Source organism: Danio rerio, chromosome 7 (assembly GCF_049306965.1).
Source record: "Danio rerio strain Tuebingen ecotype United States chromosome 7, GRCz12tu, whole genome shotgun sequence".
NCBI classification, from domain to species: Eukaryota; Metazoa; Chordata; class Actinopteri; order Cypriniformes; family Danionidae; genus Danio; species Danio rerio.
The window spans coordinates 3176732-3189771 of NC_133182.1; the positions used below are offsets into that span (position 1 = coordinate 3176732).

General features: G+C 34.8%; 1 long non-coding RNA gene across 1 annotated transcript; it reads right to left on the bottom strand.

Annotated features, from left to right (window-relative positions):
* Positions 1 to 3655: 3655 nt before the first annotated feature.
* Positions 3656 to 11051, bottom strand: si:ch211-285c6.6. Its single transcript, XR_011016225.2, has 5 exons — positions 10950 to 11051; positions 9427 to 9596; positions 7381 to 7475; positions 6091 to 6154; positions 3656 to 4769 (listed from the first exon to the last, which is right to left on the bottom strand). It is a non-coding gene; the product is annotated as a si:ch211-285c6.6 (long non-coding RNA).
* Positions 11052 to 13040: the final 1989 nt, after the last annotated feature.

Genomic DNA, 13040 nt, shown 5'->3' on the forward strand with positions numbered 1-13040 from the left:
CTGGTTGGGCATACTCCCATGAACCCTCGAGCACCCTGCTGAGGATATAGAGCTGGTGCAGTGTATCACGGCCTGGACAAAAACAACATTGTTCCTCCTGGATCCTAGATTAAACTATCGGCTGCATCCTCCTTTTCAGTACCCTGGCATACACTTTCACTATTCTGATATATAATAATCTCATAGATTCATATCAAAAAATATTTTGAACTAACATGAATGTCAAAATATGGTGAAAATCATCTGACATGCTGGTGGTGGCTGGTAACTAAAAAAACAACAAAATAAAGAAGCACAACAAATTTCCCTCAATATGGAGAGCATTCAGACTAGAGATCTGCGCGGGACTAAATTTTGAATCCCGCTCCCGCCCACACCCGCTAGGTTTTAGCCCGAACCCGACCGCTCCCGCTTATATTAAGAATTTGTTGTCCCGCTGCCCAACCCGCCCCGTTTTCTGCCCGCCGCACCCGATCCCGCTAAAGAGCGGGGGGAGAACAAAACCGAAAATCACCCAGCTATACAGTCCAGACAGCCAAGCTGTCTGTATAAACACACACACACACAGCACCAAGCACACACACACAGACAAAGCTGTCTCTCTCATACGCGCACGCACTAACACACACACAAGCACCAAGCAGACACACAGGCGTTTGCTGTTATTTCAAGTCAAAGGGTTGTAATACCATGTACAGTATCAAGTACCAATGTAATACCAAAAGGTTTTATATAAAGGTATATAAATACTGAGTCGCACCAGCTCCGGGCCGCCGCATCTGGCCCGATTGATTCGGTCCGGAATCGGGCAGTGAGTCCGGCAGCCGGAGCCGGGCCGAGTGGTAAGTCTCCGACAGGTGAGAATCTAGCCGGAACCGGCCCAAGTGTATTTTGCTATCTGGCAAAGCTCTCTCTCTCTCATTCACGCGTGCGCGCACTAAAACACAAACACAAACACAAACACAAACACACACACACACACACACACACACACACACACACACACACACACACACACACACACACACACACACACACACACACACACAGGCAAAGCTCTCTCTCTCTCATTCGCATAGCAATATCCGTGATATTGCTAGACAGCCCGCTCCCATCCCACATTAAACCCGTTAATGACCGCTCCTGCGATTAATTCGGAAATTTATTCCTGCGCCGCAGAAATCTGTCCGGGTCCCGCGGCGCCCGCGGGAATGCAGACCTCTAATTCAGACTCTATAGAAACACTGATGGTACAGCTTTAGTTTTATATGTACTGTATGGCTTATACTACATCTGTCTCCACCTGTCAGCTCTTTCAGTATGACCTGTGCTTTACAGTGACATCACTGAAATTAATGGTGGCGCCCATAGTTATAAATATGTATGCATATTGTGGATATTTTTTATTTAGTTTTTTTTTTTCTCTACATATTTCATAAATAAACATTAACTTTACATCAGAAACACAGATCTTAATGAACATGGTTCTCTTGAAGACAAATAATTGTACCTAACTCAGTAACTTCAATGCAAAAATAAACTATTGGGTCCACAAATATTTAGATGTTTGATTGAAATTTCAAGAAAAACAAGGCAAAAACATTTAAACAGGAATATAGATGAATAGATTGGTAACATTTAGAAGGACCCAGATTAAAACATATAAAGGTGGGTTGACATGTTCAATTCAGACAGACCAAAGTAGACAATTTTAAAAATGGAGGCGTATCTATCCACAATTGCTCCTTGATTGTCTCTTCTGTACTATTGCATGCCATTATCTGACTCTTCAAGCTCCTCTCCTATGACCGTTACACTTTAGAAAGATGACAATAATAAGCACTTCTGAACGTATTCCCAGTGTGATTGAAAGGTCATGTGAAAAAATGTAAAGTTTTATTGTGTTGACAGTGATTGTTGCTTTGAAACACAGGGAAAATGCCATTATGAGAAGTGTTTTCATTCTAAAATGAAGTTTTAAAACAACATCACATTAGCATAAACACAGCTCTACCATATTAGGGAATTCACCAACAGTAAACCCATAAACACCAAGGAAAAGCAAACACTGCAATATTACGCAAGAATATTCTGAATTCATTCAAGTCAAACTCATCACTTTAATCTGAAGTAATCGTCATCAGTTAACAGGTCTGTTAAGTGATGTCTGTTTCTACTAGTTCAGGACACTGCTAGTTCTCATCTTTGCTTTCTTTCAATATGAAAGTCTTTGCAAGACACTCATTAGTCTCTGTCTCCATCTTATGGTGGAACAACGTAAGGAGGAGTCTAAATCACTTATGCATACAAAGACTGTGCTGTTATACAAAATACTTTTATTAAATGCTAATATTACAGAAAAAAAGCATTTATTGAACAGGAATATTTAACAAAACAACAATAAAAAGATGCTAAGCCAATCAGTTAAACTATTAACGTCCATGTTTCAATATAGCATACAGTTCTGAACAGAAATGAATAAAGACAGCGACAGACAAACTCAGGCAATGCACTCAATTTAAATGCATATCAGTGATCAACGGAGATAGAAAGTGTTGTTTTAAATTAAAATGTTAATGACCCAGATCAAGAAATACAGTTACGTAGAGATGTATGTCCAGAGATGTTTTTGAAATGACACATTGTAAATTCACATTTTTCGTTGAATTATAAATTCAGTTTAACAAACTACACAAGCATTGAAATGTGTTTGTAATAGTAGAATGTAATACTTATATTTGACTCATTCAGTAGTCAAATGTTACACCCATCTATGCAATACAGAACACTGCCGTAAGTTTGCATACAACCATAAACTATTTTTCAAACTTAAACTGTGCATATTTTTAGCATTATATGTTTATAGGGGTTGATCCTATAACTGTTCATTTTAAATAATGTTTTCATTTTTAGCTTACAGTGGGGGAAATAAGTATTGAACACATTGTCATGTTTTGTCCGGGGATTAATATTCCTAGAGGAGCTGTTGACATGAAATTGAAGCAGATTTTGGTAAAAACCCAAATAATACAAACATAAAAACAAAACAAATCTGAACAGTGAGTTGTGTGTAATAAGAATGGTATGACAAGGAGAAAAAGTACTAAAAACACATTAAAAACTACTAAAATGTGTTGAATACTTTATATGAAATGCTTTTTTTTTTTAATGACGGCAGCTTAAAGACGCCTCTCATGTGGAGAATGAAGTCGCATGCATTGCTCAGGTGTGAGTTTCTCACAGACTTTAACAGAGTGTCAAAATCTTGATGGTTCTTTGGGTTCAGTCTTTCGAATTTGATCTTTACTTTGTGTTTTCCATTGGATTAGGTTCAGGTGATCGGCTGGGCCATTCTACAGCTTGATTTTCTTTCCCTGAAAGCATCTGATTGTCTCCTTGGCTGTGTTTTGGATCATCGTCTTGCTGAAATGTCCACTCTGGTTTCATCTTCATCCTCCTGCTAATGTAGATGTTGGACTGAAGCAGCTGATCTTCACACTAAGGAAGGGCAGAGGGTAGCTGAGGAACTACTGAGAGATTTCAGCAGCTGTCTAGGCTTTCACTGTCGAACTACATCTCCCTTTCTTAATGCATTCAATACTTCTATCTGTCATTTCACTTTATTACACACAACTTCATTTGTAAACTAATTCGATCTGTTTTTTTTTTTTTTTTTTTGCACATGTGGATTTCTTTGGTTATTATCGACATCCGGGAAATTTTTCAAGTCAACATCACAATTAGAAAAATGTTTTCTGAGAAAAATGGTGACGTGTTGAATACTTGTTTTTTCCCTAGTACATTTTGTGAATGTTTACTTATGTTTACACATAATATTCAACATCAATTTACATCTGGATTTCAGCATTTAACAAAGTATATCCACTTTTCTTTATAAAGCGAGAAAATGTAATTATTTTATATAATATGATAGTTGCTGGTTGTCCTCGATCAGGGAGATAAAATAAAGGTCAGGTAGAATTCAAATAGTTTACATTCTGTCAGTTATTTTTGAGCTTTCTTTCACTATATTTCTCAGCTGACAAATAGTCTTCTTCATTTCATTAATCATTTGCTCTGTTTGTTTCTTAATGTCCCTTACATTTACTTCTTTATAAGTGGCATCGACGGGTTTGTCATATTGCCTCCTGCGTTCTTCTGTGATCTCTTTGATGATATCAGACACAGAGGTAACCTTGGCGATCATATGTGAAAGGTTTCCAGACAAATGCTTCATTTTAGACATCTGGTCTCCCTCTTTACTGAAGTCCACTTCCTGAAAGAGGCGCATTTTATCAAAGAAGGCAAGACGTTCACGTAATACCTGGGCTTTCTGGTATTTTAGCAAGAGTTCACTCATTATTTCCTCAGTGCGCTGACACATTGTTTCCAGAATGTCAATAAGAGGTGTAATTTTATCCTGAAATTCCTTCAGTTCCTCTTCAATGACTCGTTTTAAGTTTTTCACTTTCCTTTTTTTCTGGAATTTCCCAAAAACAACTAATAATCCAGAAACTACAGTCAGAGCTGCTCCTGCTGCGATAGCCATGACAGAATCATCGTCATCATTTAAAAATAAAGATGAAATTGATAGCACAAATGCAATTATTCCTGCTACTGCTCCTCCTTTAAAGGCATTAATAAAAATTCTGCTATCATTTTTAAACTGGTCGATGTGATCGAGGACATTTTTCATATGTTGATCACACTGAGGAGAAATGTCCTTATTAAGTCTATTCAATTCCTCATTGAGATGAACAAGATCAGATCTAAAAGAAAAAAAAAACATTTGAGATTCTTACACTATACAATTTTATACAGCATTTATTATTTTTATGTGAACATTTCTATACTTATACAATCATTACTGTTTATACATACACACACACACACCGGCCACTTTATTATGTACACCTGCCCAACTGCTCATTAGCGCAATTTTCAGCCAATCACATGACAGCACAGCAGCTCAATGCATTTAGGCATGTCGACATGGTCAAGAGGATCTGCTGCAGTTCAAAGCGAGCATCAGAGTGGGGGAGAAAGGGGATTTATAAGACTTTGATCGTGGCATGGTTGTTGCTGCCAGACGGGCTGCTCTGAGTATTTCAGAAACTGCTGATCTACTGGGATTTTCGCGCACAACCATCTCTAGGGATTACAGAGAATGCTCAGACAAAGAGGAAATATCCAGTGAGCGGCAGTTCTGTGGGCGCAAATGCCTTGTTGAACGAGGTCAGAGGAGAATGGCCAGACTGGTTCCAGCTAATAGAAAGGCAACAGTAACTCAAATAAGCACTCGTTACAACCGAGGTCTGCTGAAGAGCATCTCTGAACACACAACACGTCCAACCTTGAGGCGGATGGGCTACAGCAGCAGAAGACCACACCGGGTGCCGCTCCTGTCAGCTAAGAACAGGAAACTGAGGCTACAATTCACACAGACTCACCAAAACTGGACAATAGAAGATTGGAGAAACGTTGCTGCTCTGATGAGTCTCCATTTCTGCTGACACATTCAGATGGTCAGAATTTGGCCTCAACAACATGAAAGCATGGATCATCCTGCCTTTCAATGGTTCATGCTGGTCCATCCCTTTATGAGCACAGTGTCTTCATCTTCTGATGGCTACTTCCAGCAGGATAACAGCCTGTCATGAAGCTCAATCATCTCAGACTGGTTTCTTGAACATGACAATGAGTTCACTGTACTCAAATGGCCTCCACAGTCCCCAGAGCTCAATCCAATAGAGCAGCTTTGGGATGTGGTGGAAGGGGAGATTGGCATCATGGATCCGCAGCCGACAAATCTGCAGCAACTGTGTGATGCTATCATGTCAATATGGAGCAAAATCTACGAGGAATATTACCAGTAGCTTGTTGAATCTCTGCCACAAGGATTAAGGCAGTTCTGAAGGCAAAAGAACGTCCAACCCGGTCCTAGTAAGGTGTACGTAATAAAGTGGCCTGTGAGTGTGTGTATAAAATTGTGTTAAACACTTAAACACTCACTCAAATAATGTCATCTAATTTCCTGACAACTCTTGAGAAACAACAATTTAATGAAATGAATCTAAATGAATCTCTCACGACAGGTTTGTTGGTAGGTCCATGCTGTTGCGTCGACGGCGGGGTCTAGGTGAAGCCATTGTTGCTGTTATTAAAACAACACAAGTTTTACTTATTATGTGTGTATCACTCCTGGGGGCTGATTCATAAAAGTGGTTAAGAAAGCGGAGATTAAAGTTGAAAACCCGACTTCAATGAGCCGAACTAAACGTCCACGCTTAAATTGGTTCCATAACAGCAAGCTGAAGATCATTTGATTATATTATATTATAATTACTTTTATTATATTATATTATATTATAATTACTTTTATTATATTATATTATAATTATTATATTATATTATATTATATTATATTATATTATATTATATTATATTATATTATAATTACTTTTATTATATTATATTATATTATAATTACTTTTATTATATTATATTATAAGTACTATTATTATATTATATTATATTATATTATATTATAATTACTATTATTATATTATATTATAATTACTATTATTATATTATATTATAATTACTTTTATTATATTATATTATATTATAATTACTTTTATTATATTATATTATAAGTACTATTATTGTATTATATTATATTATATTATATTATAATTACTTTTATTATATTATATTATATTATATTATAATTACTTTTATTATATTATATTATATTATATTATAATTACTATTATTATATTATATTATATTATATTATATTATATTATATTATATTATATTATATCTTGCTTCCTTAACAAATTGACTACCTATTTTAAACATCTCTTCTTTAATAATTCATTTTTAGAAGCACAATTTATTTGTTATGCTAGGAAAGGTTGGAATTGTTCTAGTAGAAACTGTTGGTTAAAGTAAAACAGTACTGGGCAAATGTCAGTAAAACTGCCATAAAAGATTGAACTAACTGGCTGGCTGGCTCCAAGTCCCTCAAATATGTTTAAAGATGAACAAAGTAGGTTTGACTGCTTATTCCCTCTATCCCACATTACCAGAGAACACAGATTTGAGTGTTGGCACATTAAATTATTGCAAATACTGGAAAAAATTAGAAAAAATACAGTGTATGCACACATCAAATTTAATGTTTGCACAAAAGAATGTAATCTACATCAACATTTTATGTTAGAATTATTGATAAGTCACACTATGATCATTGAATTTCATATAATACAACAATAAATAAAAATAAATAAATAAATAAGTCTCTCATATAAAGGCTAGATGGCTGGTTGACAAGTCTGTTTACAAAAAGTTTATTTATCTGAATCAAATTTTTACCTGTAATGTGTGTATTAATTGACCTGAACCCCACAGTGCAGTGTCAATGGGGCTTACACTGGGCATCAGTCAGTCTTCTTTAAGCTTCTCATAACCTGTCAACAGTACAACAATCTGACATTAAATTATTATTATTTGGAAAAAAAAAATTATATTATTTAGTTAGTTAGTTTTAGTTAGTTAGTTAGTTAGTTAGTTAGTTAGTTAGTTAGTTAGTTAGTTTTAGTTTCTTTTGGCTTAAACTTAAATCACATGACTATGCTTGAATTTCTTTTTACTTTGTCTTTTTGCTCATTTTAACTGTGTTAAGTGTGAAATATCTTGTGCATTCAGCAGAGGAAAGAAACTCATTCTGGTCTGAAACAAGTAGAGCATGAATAAAAATATATAAATAAATAAAATAATGAATGAGCCATCCCATTTATTATGTTGTACTATAAGAAAACAGTCAAAACTGTCCTTAATAGTCTGGTTTCTCCACAAAGGCTCAAAATGAAAGCAAATAACTGATTAAAAGCAAGGAATAGCTGACTGTGAAATCATTCAGCGTAGTGATATGAAGCTGTAAAGTGCTCAAAACCTGCCGAAACGGCTTCATTAACTGCGTGTTGATGCTCATCAGTGTGTAGAATGCTCATCAATAAGAATCAAGCATTCAAATTTATAACACACTAGTAAAACAAAGTTTGAATGACATCACAGGCAACATTTTGTCTGTTTGTCACATAAAACCTGATGGTCAGGCCTCCTGTCAGCACGTCACTATTGTGCTCACAACTATTTACTTACTCCAGTAGATCCTGGAGAACAAACAACCCTGAGGGCATCATTTGCATGAGTCCTTGCAAGTCTGATGCTTTCGATTTAGTGAAAACGTGGCATGTTCATCTGCTGTATTTCTAGAAAATGTTAAATGACCAAAGGTAATATTCAGGGTTTTAGATAATTTCAAAATAATTGTGCTTTTGTTTACAATTATTAAATGATTTATAAATACAGTTGAAGTCAGAATTATTAACCCCCTTTGATATATATTTTTTTGTGTCTTTTTTAAAATATTTCCCAAATGATGTTTAACAGGGCAAGGAATTTTTCACAGTATGTCTGATAATATTTTTTTTTCTTCTGGAGAAAGTCTTATTTGTTTTATTTCAGCCAAAACAAAAGCAGTTTTTAATTTTTTAAGCACCATTTAAGGTCAATATTATGAGCCCCTTTTAGCCATCTAATTTTTCAATGGTCTACAGAACAAACTATAATGTCTAGAAATGTGCTGAAAAAAAATCTGCTCTCCGTTAAACAGAAATTGGGAGTAAAAAATAATTCAAGGGGGCTAATAATTCTGACTTCAACTGCACATATATACAAGCATATTTAAATAAAATATTAATGAAACAGTGACCAGAACAAACTCCTCCTGCCCTTAAACCCCTCAGAAACACTTTTGTTTTTGTGAATTGTGGGAACAGATTTCCAATGTTATTATATGGTAGAATCTAGGCATGTGCCAGTGAAAGTTTCTTACAGTAAGAGAGCCATGGATAAAAACATCACTGTTTCACCATATTGTAATTGTTGCGGTACAGTAAGTTGTTTTTAAATGTTTGGGTAATAAACAAAAACTCCCCCTACCCCATATATTATATAAAATAAATCAATGACTTCTGCTGTCTTCATTACTTTATAAAGCACAGATTTATTTATAAAAAAATAAAAATAAAGAAAAACACATAAAAATCTTACGTTTAAAACCTTGACTTTTCCAAACCATGTTAAACCTTGAAATTGGTTATTGTACCATGTCTAGTACAAACACTATTACCATACATAGAGTCAAAGTTGGTTTTATGTATGCATATTCGTTCATTTAGCAGTCTCCATATTGTTTCCCTAAACCCAACCCTCACAGGAAACAGTGCAGCTTTATTTTCCGGAAAGAAAAACTCATTCTATGTGAACACAAAAGCATGTACACACATTTGCAAATTCAGAAATGGCTGTAAGATATGTAAAAACTTATTTATCAATATAACAAATCACTCTTACCTCAACCCTTCTTTAGTTAGCAGTGCTGTGTTAGCAATGATTGATACCTGTTTCCGTCATGGTGCAAAGGCATGCAGGCAGTCGAGCAGGTACACAAGCGGCAGGCACTTTTTTCCAGGGGTTTCAGTACAGCGTAACCGCTACTACGTCATCGAGTGGGCGTGGCCTATCTGTGAATTTGCATAGGTCACGGATCATGCGCAGATTGTGAAAACAGCCGTTAGATTCAGATACCTGTACGTATTCGCAGGGGTTTCGTGTCAAATGCCTTTTATATGCAGTACTAAATAGCTGTCCTGATCGCAGGTGTTTCATGTGAAGTCAGTGTATGTTATATTAAACAAATTAACTTAAGATACCTCTTAGATTACATTAATACTGTTATAACTTAAGATACCTGTCCCGATCCTACAGCTTTTGTGTCAAATACTTTATATATCATATACAGTAGCATCAGATACCTGTCCTGATGCCAGGGGTTTCATGTATAATTACTTTTATATTAGTTAACATCAGATACCTGACCTGATCCCAGGTGTTTCATGTATGATCACTTTTATATTATATACATTAACATCAGATACCTGTCCTGATCCCAGGGGTTTCATGTATGATCACTTTTATATTACATACAGTAACATCAGATACCTGTCCTGATCTCAGGGGTTTCATGTATGATCACTTTTATATACAGTAACATCAGATACCTGTCCTGATCCCAGGGGTTTCATGTATGATCACTTTTATATTATATACATTAACATCAGATACCTGTCCTGATCCCAGGGGTTTCATGTATGATCACTTTTATATACATTAACATCAGATACCTGTCCTGATCCCAGGGGTTTCATGTATGATCACTTTTATATATATTAACATCAGATACCTGTCCTGATCCCAGGGGTTTCATGTATGATCACTTTTATATACAGTAACATCAAATACCTGTCCTGATCCCAGGGGTTTCATGTATGATCACTTTTATATACAGTAACATCAGATACCTGTCCTGATCTCAGGGGTTTCATGTATGATCACTTTTATATTATATACAGTAACATCAGATACCTGTCCTGATCCCAGGGGTTTCATGTATGATCACTTTTATATTATATACATTAACATCAGATACCTGTCCTGATCCCAGGGGTTACATGTATGATCACTTTTATATTAGTTGACATCAGATACCTGTCCTGATCCCAGGTGTTTTGTGTATGATGACTTTAAATAAAAATAGAAAATAAATATGAGTTATGTTAATTAACTAAGATCGAGAAAGAAAAATTAACCACGATTTATTACAGAAAATGTGGTATTTATTTGTTTAAACATGACTGAATACCATATTTTAAACTACAAAAACACGGTTAATCTTACCACAACCATTATTATTTGGTTTAAAATGGAAGTACAAAAGCCCAGAGACAGTAAAACGGAGTAAAACGGATTAAAACTAGGGCAGCTGTTCTTGCTAATGAAATCTTTAAAATATAACATTATAACAACAAAAAAATAACCTGTATGATTGTTTTTTCCTTCGTTATCCACCGCGGTAGGTTCTTTATCCATAATCATCCTGTTTGAAATGACCGCGCTAAAAAAGAACCTGTACTGCGCATGATCGGTGACCTCTCAGTATTGTTTTTTTTTTTAAGGGGGCGTTTCCCAAACACCGACCGAGCCACGCCCATTTTACGTCGTGGTAATGAAACCCCTGGAATTTAGTGCATGCCGTACACAAGCAGACAGGTACAGCAGATAGACTCAAGTCAAACAGCTGAACTGTCTCAAATCCAGAAGCATCAACATTTGTGGTTGTGTTATTATCCAGAGACAACACAAATTAACGAGCAACAAAAGCAAATGTAGAACAAAACCTGCTGCAACAAAAAAACTGCTTTCCTGTCTACCTTCTTCTTTGACTTTTCCTGGTGGTTGACAAACCTGCTTTTGGTGCACATACTGCCACCTACTGATGGAGTGTGGGATATATAGGCAACAGAAAAATTCTTGGCAAGACTTTAGTTTTTTGACAATTTATATTAACAAACCTTTAACATACACCACTAGCTTAACACACTATAAATTAGCTACTCAATAATAGTTAGGTAGTAGAGAGCTGGGTTTAGGTTTTGGTTGAATTAGAGATGCAGAAAAGGTTATACTTTATAACTACAAAAGAACAGTTAATATCTTAATATATAAATAGGCAGGTAATAAGCCAATAGTTAATATCATGCATTGTGACCTAAACTAAAGTGTTACTGACTCCTTTTTTCTGTTAGGTTGTTTTGTTTTGAAATATAAATATTAGCACTATGTTTTATTAATATTAAATATATAACATAACTGGAACAAGTGTACTAAAATAAATAAATAACTTAAATAAAAATATTAAATTACAGACATAAAAAACGAAACTATATAAATCTAAAAAGAAAAATATGTAAATAAAGGGTGTAAATAAAAAACAAAAATCAATTTGCTGAAACTGTTTATTATTCAGTATTTTTATGTATACTCATTTACCTACTAACAGATTACTAAATGTATAAAACAATGTTAATTCGTTGCTCATGCAGTGTTGAATAATAAATGATTTAGCTCTTCACGAGTTCCTCATTTACTCATATTAGTGCACCCATATTGTAAAGTGTTTCTCAAGCTTCTCTTGGGTTTATAAAGGTTTTGTTTTTCTCCATTTGAAGATGTCTGTGTGCAGTAGAAAACAGATTATAATGGGTAACACAATCATACAAATCCAATGTCATTCATTCATTTTCTATTCGGCTTAGTCCCTTATTCATCAGGGGTAGCCACAGTGGAATGAACCGCCAGCTATTCCAGCATATGTTTTACACAGCAGATGCCCTTCAAGCCACAACCCAGTCCTGGAAAACAAGCATGCACTCTCACATTCATTCATGCACTACGGACATTTTTACTTTTACTTTTTTACAATTCACCTGTACCACATGTCTTTGGACTGTGGGGGAAACCAGAGCACAGTACTTAAATGCAGACAATACAACAAACGTTATTCAATGTGTTCCATTCACATTCACATCAAGACTGAAAACACATTCATTTAGCTGTGCTGTTACTAAATGAGCACTGAGCTACAGCCCACAGATCACAAATATGTCTTTCTTTTTTTCATTATTTTATAATGTTTTTAATCACTGTTATTATTTGTTTTTATTTCTTTGTTTCTTGCCACTGTGTATGAAATGTGCTACATAAATAAACTTGTCCATTGTGAACAAAATTACACACAGAAATCATCATAAATTCATGCATAGCAGAAAAGTATTATTCCGTGCATGTAATTATTTTTACAGTTATGCTATTAAATTGTTCAAAGAATATGAAAAACACAACATGCATACAGGTAGAAAAAGTACTAATATACACTGAAAATATATATATATATATATATATATATATATATATATATATATATATATGACAGTGATGACAACAAAAGTTGTTTATGCTGCTTTAACTTATTTTATTAAGTTAATCCGATTTAAACATTTTTTAAGTAACACAAAGTTTAACTTAACACTTTTTTGTCTGTTCAACTGATTTAAGTTGAAATGAGTAAA